The 13,464-nt window shown below is 46.9% G+C and overlaps 1 protein-coding gene and 1 long non-coding RNA gene across 3 annotated transcripts in view; both read right to left on the minus strand.

Annotated features, from left to right (window-relative positions):
* The window catches only part of NEBL (nebulette), an 874,906-nt gene that overhangs the window by 632,874 nt on the left and 228,568 nt on the right, over positions 1 to 13,464 (minus strand). The gene's annotated exons all lie outside the window — the stretch shown is intronic.
* On the minus strand, positions 6,816 to 7,730 carry LOC144785601 (uncharacterized). Its single transcript, XR_013601983.1, has 3 exons — positions 7,507 to 7,730; positions 7,205 to 7,293; positions 6,816 to 6,913 (listed from the first exon to the last, which is right to left on the minus strand). It is a non-coding gene; the product is annotated as an uncharacterized LOC144785601 (long non-coding RNA).

The following is a 13,464-nucleotide window of genomic DNA, read 5'->3' on the forward strand; positions in this document are numbered from 1 at the left end:
TTTTAAACTACTTTTTTAAACTCTTTTATTTTCTTCTTCACTATTCTATTTCTTCTTTATCATTTAAGTTTATTTCTGCCCAGACCATGGTAAAGGGAGCCGGGAAGCACCCTGAGAAGGGGAAGGGTCCCGCACCCCGTGCCCGGCTCCCGTGCGGGCGTTTAAGGGGGGAGCAAGTGGTCCCGAGGGAGATCTTTAGCGCGGAGGAAGTGGCGGCACTGATCTTCCATGTCCAGCGCCGCCTCCCCAAGACGATCCTGGGAGGCGGCAAGATCGCGACCGGCTATGGCATCCGGGAGCGCCGCCAGCGGTGGGAGAAGGTGTGCCGGGCCATGTACAAGATCTCTGGGGTCCGGCGCACATATAACCAGGCCACCCACCGCTGGACCGATGTCATGGACCGGGAGCGGGACTTGCTGGACGCGCTCGGCGTAGAGGTCCCCGGGCTTGGTGAGTAGTAGTAGTAGTACATTTACTACTCTGTTTTATCCTGCTCTGTTATTTGCAAATCTTTGTTCTTTACCAAGAGCAATAATGCTGCCGATTACATTGAGGTAAATTATATTTCAAAATCTTCTATGCATTTCATTTTCAGGTGCACTGCTCTCCTTCTCAGTAGCCTTGCTTGCTACTATGCTTCTTTGTTTTGTATGTTGTGTTCAGAAGCATTTCATTGGCCTGAGAAATTATGTATCAGTGTACTGTAAAGAAAAGAACTGCGTAATGCTAGACAGTAAGGGTCATATTTTCAATTACCGGCGCATCCCTGCAAAGTAGCAGGGATGCGGCAGTAATTGTGTGCCATGCCACCACCACCCATTGGCCCAAAACGTCACAGAAGCCTTACGCATCTGTGCCGTAAAGGCAGCGCATTGCTGGAGTTGCGTGCCAACGATGGCGCAGCTCCAGCAATGCTCTGGGGTACCCTATCTCCCCAATGCTGCATCAAGCCGTACGTCGGCTTCAAGCGCGCAGGGTTTGAGTCATGCATCATTGTCATAAAAATGACTGATTGACATCTTGTAGATTTCCCTCAGCCACTTTTAGGATTAGTTCCTGCGCAGGTACGCCCTCCCTTGCGCCGGAACGCCCCCTGATGGCGCAGGGCTTTACAACGTGATGCATCGCCCATATGCCCATATGTGTTTTTTTTTTTAATATATACGCCGCACCAACACCATGGCGAGTCTTTTGTTCTGCCGCTGCGTCAGAAAAGGCACGCAACAATGGAGGAAAATCAGCCGCAACTTCCGCAAGGGACTTATAAATCAGCCCCAACAGACTGAAGTCCAGTGTCCTTCCTTTAGACAGTCACATGGCTATCAGAAGAAATAGTGGCGGTGGTGGCGGGTGGATTGATAGTTTGAGTATTCACTGATCTGCAAGCAGGATGGACTTTGTCTGTCACGTGTTGTGCACTACTGCCTGCAGTGCCAGGCCTAGGCAAACCTCTTTAGTAGTCTGTTTATTGAGTTACATAGGAACTTTCTAAGTCAACGTTCCGCAAATCAGGCAATACGAATAACGTAGTATACCACATGAGATAGATCCCGTGGAATAGTTGTCTATCTATTTGCTATTTTTCCAAAATATGTTGTTATTGTTCTTTTGAAATGTTTGATTTGGTTGAAAAATCTCATCCATGTTTTATGGTTTTTCTTTCTTTCATGTTGTACATCAGCTCCCCCCAAGGGCAAGAGGGCACAGGAGGAGGGTGCTGAGGATGCAGGCCAGGATCGGGCAGGCGAGGGCTCCTTTGCTGGCCCCAGTAAGTTTACATTTTACTAAACAGTACCTATTTTTTCCTAGCGTTCCTCATTCGATTTTTTCTAAATCGTCTTTGATCTTCTTGTAGACTGGATATAAATTCTTATCCTGCCTCGAATATGATGACTCCCTGTGGTATTACTAGACTATTCTTATTAGTCTGTCTGTGTAGCTAACTAAGATTGGACATTTGGCAATTCCATTGGACTCCCATTATATTCAGCAATACCTCTATGCACTGTCTCCTTACTGACTAGATAGTGTGGCAGAGTCATTCAGCTCCCGAAGTCACCGATTATAGATCCCCAATGATCTCTAGATTATCGTACGCAGGACAAGAGAGTAGTACGGAGTCACAGCACAGTCAAGAAGTGTCAGAGGCACTCATGCTTGCAAAAATTCCAAAACCTTTAGCTCATCCACTCTAGTCTAGAGGAACAAAAACCACAGAGTCTATTTAAGTGTAAAAGCTTTATTAAAAGTAAACACATTTATTGAAATCTACTTTGTCATAAAACTATTTAACTGTAAACGGAAAAGTGGTTAGTGCTGACGATTAATTGGACACATTTCTTGTGGTCGAGCCGAACTCTCACCTACTTTGAACTTGATCCTGGTCGTGTTCTTAGGACTCAGGAGTCAAGCTTCTGTCTGTTAGGAGAAAAAGTGGTGCGTGTTAAAAATCAAAAGCAAGCATTCATCAGTTGTGCATAAAAGTGCAGCAAGACAACAGCCTTCCCTGGAAAATGGGACATTTTTACTATGGAGTAGACAGTCACAAATTATTACATTGTATTCTGTTTTTTTAACATTTCTCCTAGACCAAATATTATATAGTAGTGAGTGGTGTATTCTAACTTTCTTAAATGTACTTTGTAGGTGTAACATCTGGTGACGGGGCCAGCGCGGAGGTGGCTGATGTGTTGGACTTGGACTCGGAGGCCTCTGGGGAGGATGCGGCGGTAGAAGAGCTGGTGGCCGTTCCTGTGGGGGATCAAACGGTGGTGGCGGAAACAGGTAAGCTATATATTCCTTACTTATTGAGATTGAAGACTGCATAGTGTGCTTTCTGCACGGGTGTATTACAATTACAAATCAACCAGGTAGTAGCCTCCTCGAAATGTACTTCGACTTAGCTGTGAAGTTTTTGGTGAGAAGAATCCCAATAAGTTCTTAGACGAACGTGATGGATGGGATGAACGAAAAGCGAAAGAAGGGTGTAAGTAAGTGGGACGCGAACTTGTATGATGCCTGGCAAAGAAGAACGATATGTGTTTGCTTGGACCCAGAGGTGGCTGGGAAGGAAAGAATATGGTATGGTGCATGGCTGGGTCAATGATGAAGCAAGGATGGGTGGAAGGACAGCAGCCTGGGTGGGTGAAACAGAAACTGTATGTGTGCGTATACTTTGAATGAATGGATGCCTGGAGCATGGTATTCTCTGACTCTTACATAGCAAATGTGTATCTAGAGAGAGTAGATGGTCGCCAGGTGAAGTAAGTGTTACCTTGAAGAGCATATACCACCGCACCCGCACGTCCGTCCCAGTGCAGGGAAGGCAAGGAAAAGAAATTGTAAATGTGTCCAATACTACCATGAATAGTAGCAGTACTTTGTATTGCGTTTGCATTCACAGCATATATCTGGTTATTACGGTGGACACTCCGTACCTCTCTTAATACTTTTAGTTTACTTGTAGTACGTCATTCATGTGTGGGTGTATCACTGTGTTCACTCAATATTAAGCAAAGCACCTAAAGTCATCTCATCTGTCATTAAATACGTCCCATGTGAAGTGATAGATAATCAAATTAGTTAGCTTCTTCAGTTTCCTTTTCTAGTACTCATTTGCACTGTAGGGTGAAAGGTAAATTAATTAAGCAGTAGCCCTTGTAACAGAGTATTCTCAGTGCCACCCGTAATAGAAAAGTAATAGCTTCACCACCTGCATGTACTGGACCGGTACAGTAACGCAAGTCTGTCTCCATCATCATGGTGTGCAACTTTTTTTCTCGGGTGCAACTTCACTGTGCTGTGTCCATGTCATTCTGCCGGCTTGCATAAGATAACGTACCCATTTCCCTAAACAAGAGAGAAGAAGAAGAATAAGACTGGTGTACTGTCATAGTCGACTGTAATGGAAGTCCATAGTGGTCGTAGAATTAGTTCATTAAACTACCACTACTGTTAGAGCAAGGATGCAGAAGTGGGAGGGTTACATAGATACTGTCCTCAATAGTTATGTACTGTGCTTTCAATTTGCTACTTGTACTCTGTGACCCAACTTTCGGCTCAATCACTTTGTGTTATTAATAAGGAGCATTGGTTACAGACTATGTCTTTCTTTCTTCATATAGTTGCTCCTTCCAAATCAACAACAAGGAGGGAGCAGGCTAGATTGGCCCGGCAACGGAGGCTGGAGGCCACAGTCGCCGAGTATCGGCGGCTGGTGGCCCTGGAGGAGGAGGAGGACACGCAGTCGAGCGGGGCAACATCTTCGACTGCATCCTCCTCCGTGACTAAACCAGCGGGACCGAGCCGGGCTAAGAAAGCCGGCCGCCACCGCCAAGCACCCGAAACACCAGCTGCCCCCCACAGGAGCTGCAAGGAACGCCAACACCGCCTACGAGTCCGCATGTCCAACCTGGAGCAGGAGGTCCTGAGGTATAAGACCTTGGTTAAGGGCCTCCGCTCCGAGCTTGCCACCCTCCGCAAGGAGTATGATGCCCATGCCGCATCATGCACCAGCACCAGCACCCTCCAGTAGTGGAGTGTCCCTTGCCCTTTTTTTATAGACTTTTGGGGGGTGGGATTTGGGAGTTGGGATCATTTTGGGACGTTTCAGAGACAATCGTTGGGGTTAGGGTGGGTGAGGGAGATTATTTTGTTAGGGATAAATAAATATATTTTTCAACTACTTTATCTGACCATACCTGTTTTTTACTGCTTTTCAGTCTGGTGGGTGGGGGGCGGGGGTGTAACAGTAACTTTGTTTTCCTGAACAGTCGTAGGACTTTAGTAGTACAACCGTCAAACTCTTGTCTACTCCGAAATAATACTCCATTATACTACCTCCCACCAAACGCTTATCTTACCTGTAATTTGTGTTAGAAATTAGGGCTAGGCCCAGGGCTGGCTCCAGGTGAAATGGGGATTAACGTTGTCATTCCTGGGCGGGTGACATTTCCTCATTGCGGTGTTACTAGTGGTGTGACACAGTGGCAGTTGCATGCCTATGGAAAAAAAGAAAACGAAACCTTGTTTGTACTCCTTACTGTAGCATTACAACGGTTACGGTACGATCGAGAAAATAGCAGGTGACAGTACACTAGAACAGTGCCATAATGTAGCCTAACAAATGGTAAAGTATTGCAAGTATAACTAGTACTTGCGTTGAATTTATTTGACATTGGCTACTACTACTAGAAGATATAGTACTGAAGCTGAGTAAGTCTAGAAGATATCCTCCAGCCTGTTGCTGCTATCACCTTATCCTCCCCAGCAAGTGTGTGGAATTATTGATGTCATTTTAGTCAGACATCAAGCAAAACAACACAGCCCGGGGGAAGAGGGTTAGGGTTTGTAAAATGGATGGGAATGGGGGTTTCTTTTTGGGTAGGTTTTGTTGAGAGAAGAAAAAAAAAGCAGAGCATGGACAAACAATAATTGAAGATACAGAGTTTACAGACAATCTTTGGTTACAAAGTAAAGGTAAGCACATGCAGTCACACTCATAGAATAAAAGACAACAATGGATACTGTATCTGTATTGCGTATGTTGTTGGAGTTGTCCTGTTGAAATTGGTAAGTAAGTTGCATGCAGCAAACAATTCCTCTTATTGGCGGCACTCCTCCATTCCAGCTGACGCTTCGTCCATCAATGTGGTGGTGACCACTGACAGAAGAGACACCCTGTCCACTGCCTGCCTGGCGGATGTTGACTGAAACCCGGCCTGTAATTATTGAACGGAAAACAGGAAGTGCTATTACAATACCACTGATAAATAAATAAAAGGTATGTACGCTGTGTGGTTCAAAAAGTCACACTTTGATTTCCCTAATAGACAGTACAATATTTTTGAAATTGCGTGCTCTGTCTGAGTCACCTTTTTAAGGATCAATAAGTATGGCCAAAATATTATAGCGGATCTTTCCCCTCAAGGTGGCTGTACTACTGTGTTTTAGAACAAAATTTGACCTTCCCAGCAATGCTCCCACCAAGACCCTTACTAAAGCCAGTCGCAAAAATGTAGAAGAACCCAATCATATCTCCAAAAACGATGCCTAGCAGAAAAATGGTTACAAAACGTACTTTGAAAGTAACAGTAGACCCAAATACAGACCGTGGATTGTATTCAAACCACTTGCCTGCAAGCAAAAGTATCCATAGCCAGCATCGCTCCAACAGTGCTCTACAACAACAGAACCGCGTTGCAATAGAACCCCCCTAAACACATGCAATCCTGCTGCTAGGGCTAACCCTAACGAACCCTAACTTACAAAGTGCCAAAACTGGTGTTTCCTTATGGATTTTGTCCAACTAACTTCTAGCCGGTATTAGACCTTCCCAGGAATGCCCCAGGCAAGACCCGCCAACCCACCCGCAAAAAAACACCCGACACAACACCACCAAACAGCGAAAAAGCTAAATCTCATACTTACAATGTCTCTCGGCCTTCGGTCCAAACGCGGCGCTGTGCAGCTAGGTCGTCATCATCATCATCAATCATCATAACTCCTGTTTTCCACCACGGATTTCCTGAAAAGCAAATGCAATCAAGATTAGACTGTCGCAGCAGTGCTTCGACAGAGACCCCGGCCGCAACCCACCCACGAACAGCAGGAAGCCCCCCAAAACGCTACATTGAGCAAGATGTCTGAAGAAATGGCAAAAAAAAGGCTGTTCCTTATGGATTTTGTCCAAAACACTTGTATCCGGTATTAGACCTTCCCAGGAATGCCCCAGGCAAGACCCGCCGGCGCCAACCCACCCGCAAAAAAACACGCGACACAACACCACCAAACAGCGAAAAAGCTAAATCTCATGCTTACAATGTCTCTCGGCCTTCGGTCCAAACGCGGCGCTGTGCAGCTAGGTCGTCATCATCATCAATCATCATAACTCCTGTTTTCCACCACGGATTTCCTGAAAAGCAAATGCAATCAAGATTAGACTGTCGCAGCAGTGCTTCGACAGAGACCCCGGCCGCAACCCACCCACGAACAGCAGGAAGCCCCCCAAAACGCTACATTGAGCAAGATGTCTGAAGAAATGGCAAAAAAAAGGCTGTTCCTTATGGATTTTGTCCAAAACACTTGTATCCGGTATTAGACCTTCCCAGGAATGCCCCAGGCAAGACCCGCCGGCGCCAACCCACCCGCAAAAAAACACCCGACAACACCCCCAAACAGCGAAAAAGCTAAATCTCATACTTACAATATCTCTCGGCCTTCGGTCCAAAGTAACGCGCTGTGCAGCTAGGTCATCATCAATCATCATAACTCCTGTTTTCCACCACGGATTTCCTGAAAAGCAAATGCAATCAAGATTAGACTGTCGCAGCAGTGCTTCGACAGACACCAAAAATTACACACAAACGCCCGGAACCGCGCCAAAGAGCACCTCAAAGGCAAGCAAGTCAGCAAAAACGGCAAGAAATTTCCACCTCATATTTGGTCCAAAACACTTTTGTCCATTATTAGAGCTTCACAGCAATGGGCCCAAAACCGTCAACTCACCCGCAAAGAAGTACAACACCCCCACAAGTGCTGAGTCTTTCTTCATTGTGCGTAATCCAGCACTCTGCTTGGAGGGAAATCGCAGTCTGGAGGAGGAGGATAGAGGAGCATGTTCTTCAGAACTTGTGAACCTGAGGAATGTAGACTGCGGCACCTTCAAATCAATAAGCAAACAAGTGAAGACAGTTCTGATGATGGTCTTGTTTTTGGGATTAGGTGATTAAAGTTTGAATTAAATTAACTGTGCAAAACAAAGAAAGAGAGACACAAAGCACACAGGAATAAAAGTGAATAAGGACGAAAAAGAAAGTTCTTGATTGATTGTCTCATTTTCAGGGCTCGGTGTCAGGGAATAAGAACAAGATTTCGTCATCATAGTCTGCGAATTCAGGCTGGATGAGGTCAGTGGCACCGAACAGAGAAAAAATCCCCTCATCTACGTTGCTGTCCTCATCGTCTTCATGTGGCGTGCTTTCTCGCACTTTGTAATCTGGTGGTATGAGGTGCTGATTCATCTTGATCATTGTCAGCCGCTCCACATTTTTGGGCGATAGGCGGCTCCGTTTGGCAGTTACAATGCCACCAGCAGCACTGAAAACACGTTCAGAAGACACACTTGCGAGTGGGCAAGACAAATAGTTTATAGCCAGGTTGTAGAGCTGTGGCCACAATTGTTTTTTGCCATGCCAATACTGCAATGGCTCCTCATTAAGAAAGACCACTGTTGAGTCACTCAGATAGTCCTGCACCATCGACTCAAGGTCATCAACTGTTCCTCCACTTTGCTTACTTTTTGCTGTGCCTGTGACATTTTTTAGAGAACCATACCCCATCAAACTTAGCCAATCCTCCTCCCCAGCCACTGTTAGTGTTGTCATTGTGTGTGGTGCAGATGATCCAGTTGCCGGTGTCTTTAACGGCTGAGAGGTCACTTGTGCCCCAGCCACAGGTGCAGAAGTGGATTCTTGTGACTGCGGATGGCCTGCTGATGCTGATGCTGATGTACTGGCTTCTCCTTCAATAACCTGCCGTTCTTTTTCAAACCTCTTGGCTGACCAGGCTAACCAATGTTTGTACTTTTGAACATCTGCATCAGCGAAAGGAAAGAATGCGTTGTCTGCCAGCGCCTTTTTGTAGCGTGGATCCAGAATAGTAGCACAAATGTAATGCTGATCTGAGTTGATGTTTTTAAGACGTTCATCACCACGTAGGCGATGTAATAATTTCTCAGACAAAATGAAATGGTTTTTTTTTTTTTCATCTTTTTCAAACTCAGAAGAAACCGCCATCAGTTGGTGCTCCAGTATGCACAACAATGGGATAGCTTTTCCCAAATTACAGTCCTCCTGGCTGACTGCACGCGTGAAGAACTCAAAAGGACGAAGCATGTCTGTCAGGCTTTTAACTATGGCCCATTGCGCCTTACTCATCCGCAGGTCCTCCTTCTGAGATGTAGCCTCTGTCAAGAAATAGTGATCGAGTACCGTATACTGCTCATGCAGACGCTCAAGCATGTAGAAGGTTGAGTTCCAACGTGTTGCCACCTCCTGGATGAGTGCTTTCACTGGCATTCCACGTTGAAGTAGCAGTCTCCGCAGATGCTTCCGGGCCTTAAAAGAATGGCTGAAATGGTTGCACATTTTGCGGCAGGTGGCCATTACCTCGAACGCTGGACTCTCTTTATCACTCAAGAATTTTTGAACTACCAGGTTGATACAGTGCGCCAAACACGGCACTCTAACATGGTGACCCTGTGACATGGCCTTAACTACATTGGCGCCATTATCCGTGGAAACATAACCAATCTTGCGTTTTAGGGGGGATAGCATTGACAACACCTTTTTGTCAAACTCTTCCAAAAGGTTTTCTGCTGTGTGACTTTTCTCCAAGGCAAACATGGCTAGTGTTGCATGTTTCCGAGCAGCTTTGAAAACTTGGTCCGGGTCAACACCTGCGTTTAGCTTTGCTATAACACCTGAAAAAGAGACCCAGTGTGCAGTGATGCACATGTAATCATCGCCTGGGCCACTGGTCCACATGTCTGTTGTCAGATGTATTGTGTGAACAGCACTCTTCTGCAAAGCTGCCCCAATCGCCTGCAGCACATCTTCATGTAGTGCTGGAACCGCAACTCTGGCAAAATAGAACCGGCTCGGAACCTTCCATTTAGGGCAGAGCGTTGCAACTAATTCAAGAAAACCTACCGCTTCTACAAAAGAAAAAGGTAGAAGGTCCACAGCTAGCATTTTAGCCAGCTTAGTGTTATACAGACGCGTCAGTGGGTGGTTGCGTTCATATGGCACGTCTGAAGTAAGCATTGTTCTAATGTTGGCCTGGACCAAGCATTTACGGGCTGATAATGACTTCGTTGACCCAATTTTGCTCGCTGGTGAACTTTTGTGCGTTGGTGTCTCACTCGCTCCAACACTCTTAGTGTGCCTCACATTGGGTGTGCTGCTGAGAGGGGTACTGGGTGTAAGGGAAGTGTTTGACACGTCTTCTTCCTGCTCGTCAACATCAGATGAAACATCAACGTTTCCTTGATTTTGGCCTTTCTTGATCGCAGCTAGGTGCGCAAACCATTGGACACCGTGCTTTCTGTCAAGATGACCACTCTTAGCCGGTACCATAGTTGCTACCTGGCTTACCACGACTAACTGCAAGCTTACAAAGGGTACAAATGGCAAACCTTGGATTTTTGGGACAAACAGTAAAGAAGTCCCAAACTGGGGACTTGAAGTGTCTGTGGGACCTGGAGGAGGCGGCGATACTGGTGGTGGTGGTGGTCATGAAGCTAATGCCAGATGAAGTGGAGGATCTGGATTGGCCAACTTTTGTACGTTTTCCACTTTCACCGCCACTAATTAAGGTCGAGGTTGACGCAGGTCTCTTCTTGCCAGAAAGAAATATGGAAGCGGGACGAGTTGGTGTACTACTTAACTCCAATGATTGTGGTGTTTCCACTGCCTCCTCATCGACAACATCATCATCATCATCATCACGCGCAGCAGCTCTTCGGGCTAGGGTCAAAATGTCTGTTTGCTGCATGCCCGCTGGGGCTGCAGTGACCTTTATGATGACTGGGTCGTCGTTGGCAGAGTCTTCATCAGCAGCAGTATCCGCCACTTCTTGTTGAGCCTCATCACACTCCATAAGTCTGAGACTTTGGACGAGCTTCCTTTTACGCTTAAGTACCTTTGTTGGATCATGGTGTGCCTCACTCTCAGACGGCTGTGGTGCTGGTTCCCAAGTTTGATCCGTATCATCAGAAGGAGGTGTGCTTGAAGAGGATGTAGACACCACCCTTGATCTCTTCCTTGCTAGGGTTGTGGAAGACAATGAAGGATCATCAGGAGGAGTGGCTTCCTCAAATGATACCTCGCCTTGATTGTCGATTTCCTGATGTGCCCCTACTTCGGGAGGAACAACTATTGTGGGCACTTGTTGTGACCCTCCATGCACCTCTGCATGCGCATCTCCTTGCGCTGCCTCTCCTTCCACATGTACTTGGGCTTGTACTTGCACATGTGATTGTTGTTGCCGCTGTGGTTGTTCAACACTCGTCAGATGAGCTACAACAACCTGTGTTGATTGAGGGACATTGCTGCTGCTTTCTTGCGATGAGCCAACATCACTGGTCGATGGTGATTGAAGAAGTATACTGGCTGCCTCTGCAGCACTCAAGGGCTTGGACTTAAGTTGGCGTGGTGGTGGTGGTGGCACTGAGCCCAATGGAGCGGGGGTGCTGCTGCCAGCTTGGTCCCCAGCAGATCCCGCTGCAGCTGCTGCAGGCATACTTTTTTTTTTACTCACAAAAAAAGGGGCGGGCGGCACACCAGTGTCCTTGGTAACTTGCTTCTTCTGCTCCTTACTGGCACCTTTCTTGCTAGAGGAGCTACGGGTTACTTTTTTTGGGGCCATCTTCTTCAGAGCAGGTCAGCAGGCAGCAGTTGCACGAGTTGCAGAGGGTTCTGTGTCCAGACGTGACGTCGCGTGACGTTATGCTGCACACACCGCTGCAGGACTTCTTCCTGGCACTGGTGGTTCTATTGAGTCTTCTTGTGCACCTAAAAGCAATGGAAGACAGAGGAACATCAGTTCAGTTATACACCCCAAAAAATCGACAAAACACAGAAAAATGAGCACAATCCCATGCCATCCATGATGTTTACATTGAAGACACCCCACAGAAAGACTAGGGACATGCAAGTATGCAACACTCACTACCCCTGGGCATAAGGGATGAAAAGTAGGCAAAATAAGTGCAGGCCTCAGACACTGCCTCTCCTCAAAATGGCCCCCTTACACCCCAAGCACATGTTGCCTGTACCAGCCAGCACTCAAGATGGCCACCACCACCACCCACATGGCCAGTCCACATCAACAGTACACCCCCAAAAAACAGAAAAACAGCCAGAAATCACCACAATCCAATGCCATCCATGATGTTTACATCAAAGAGAGTGAGACAACACCACAGGCACACTCAGTCCATGCACCACCACCACCCCTGGGCAAGCAAAAGGCCACACCAGCAGCCCCCCAAAAACGACAAAAAACAATAAAATAAGCACAATCCCAGCCCATCCATGGCCTCAATTATGTTTAAATTCAAGAAGACACCCCACAGAAAGACTAGGCCCATGCAACACTCACCACCCCTGGGCAAAGGGCCACACCAGCAGGCCCAAAAAAACGACAAAAAACAATAAAATCTGCACAATCCCAGCCCATCCATGGCCTCAATGGTGTTTAAATTCAAGAAGACACCCCACAGAAAGACTAGGCCCATGCAACACTCACCACCCCTGGGCAAAGGGCCACACCAGCAGGCCCAAAAAAACGACAAAAACCAATAAAATCTGCACATTCCCAGTCCATCCATGACCTCAATGGTGTTTAAATTCAAGAAGACACCCCTCAGAAACACTAGGCCCATGCAACACTCACTACCCCTGGGCATAAGGGATGAAAAGTAGGCAAAATAAGTGCAGGCCTCAGACACTGCCTCTCCTCAAAATGGCCCCCTTACACCCCAAGCACATGTTGCCTGTACCAGCCAGCACTCAAGATGGCCACCACCACCACCCACATGGCCAGTCCACATCAACAGTACACCCCCAAAAAACAGAAAAACTGCCAGAAATCACCACAATCCAATGCCATCCATGATGTTTACATCAAAAAGAGTGAGACAACACCACAGGCACACTCAGTCCATGCACCACCACCACCCCTGGGCAAGCAAAAGGCCACACCACCAGCCCCCCAAAAACGACAAAAAACAATAAAATAAGCACAATCCCAGCCCATCCATGGCCTCAATTATGTTTAAATTCAAGAAGACACCCCACAGAAAGACTAGGCCCATGCAACACTCACCACCCCTGGGCAAAGGGCCACACCAGCAGGCCCAAAAAAACGACAAAAAACAATAAAATCTGCACAATCCCAGCCCATCCATGGCCTCAATGGTGTTTAAATTCAAGAAGACACCCCACAGAAAGACTAGGCCCATGCAACACTCACCACCCCTGGGCAAAGGGCCACACCAGCAGGCCCAAAAAAACGACAAAAAACAATAAAATCTGCACAATCCCAGCCCATCCATGGCCTCAATGGTGTTTAAATTCAAGAAGACACCCCACAGAAAGACTAGGCCCATGCAACACTCACCACCCCTGGGCAAAGGGCCACACCAGCAGGCCCAAAAAAACGACAAAAAACAATAAAATCTGCACAATCCCAGCCCATCCATGGCCTCAATGGTGTTTAAATTCAAGAAGACACCCCTCAGAAACACTAGGCCCATGCAACACTCACTACCCCTGGGCATAAGGGATGAAAAGTAGGCAAAATAAGTGCAGGCCTCAGACACTGCCTCTCCTCAAAATGGCCCCCTTACACCCCAAGCACATGTTGCCTGTACCAGCCAGCACTCAAGATGGCCACCACTAC

Source organism: Lissotriton helveticus, chromosome 10 (assembly GCF_964261635.1).
Source record: "Lissotriton helveticus chromosome 10, aLisHel1.1, whole genome shotgun sequence".
Lineage (NCBI taxonomy): Eukaryota > Metazoa > Chordata > Amphibia > Caudata > Salamandridae > Lissotriton > Lissotriton helveticus.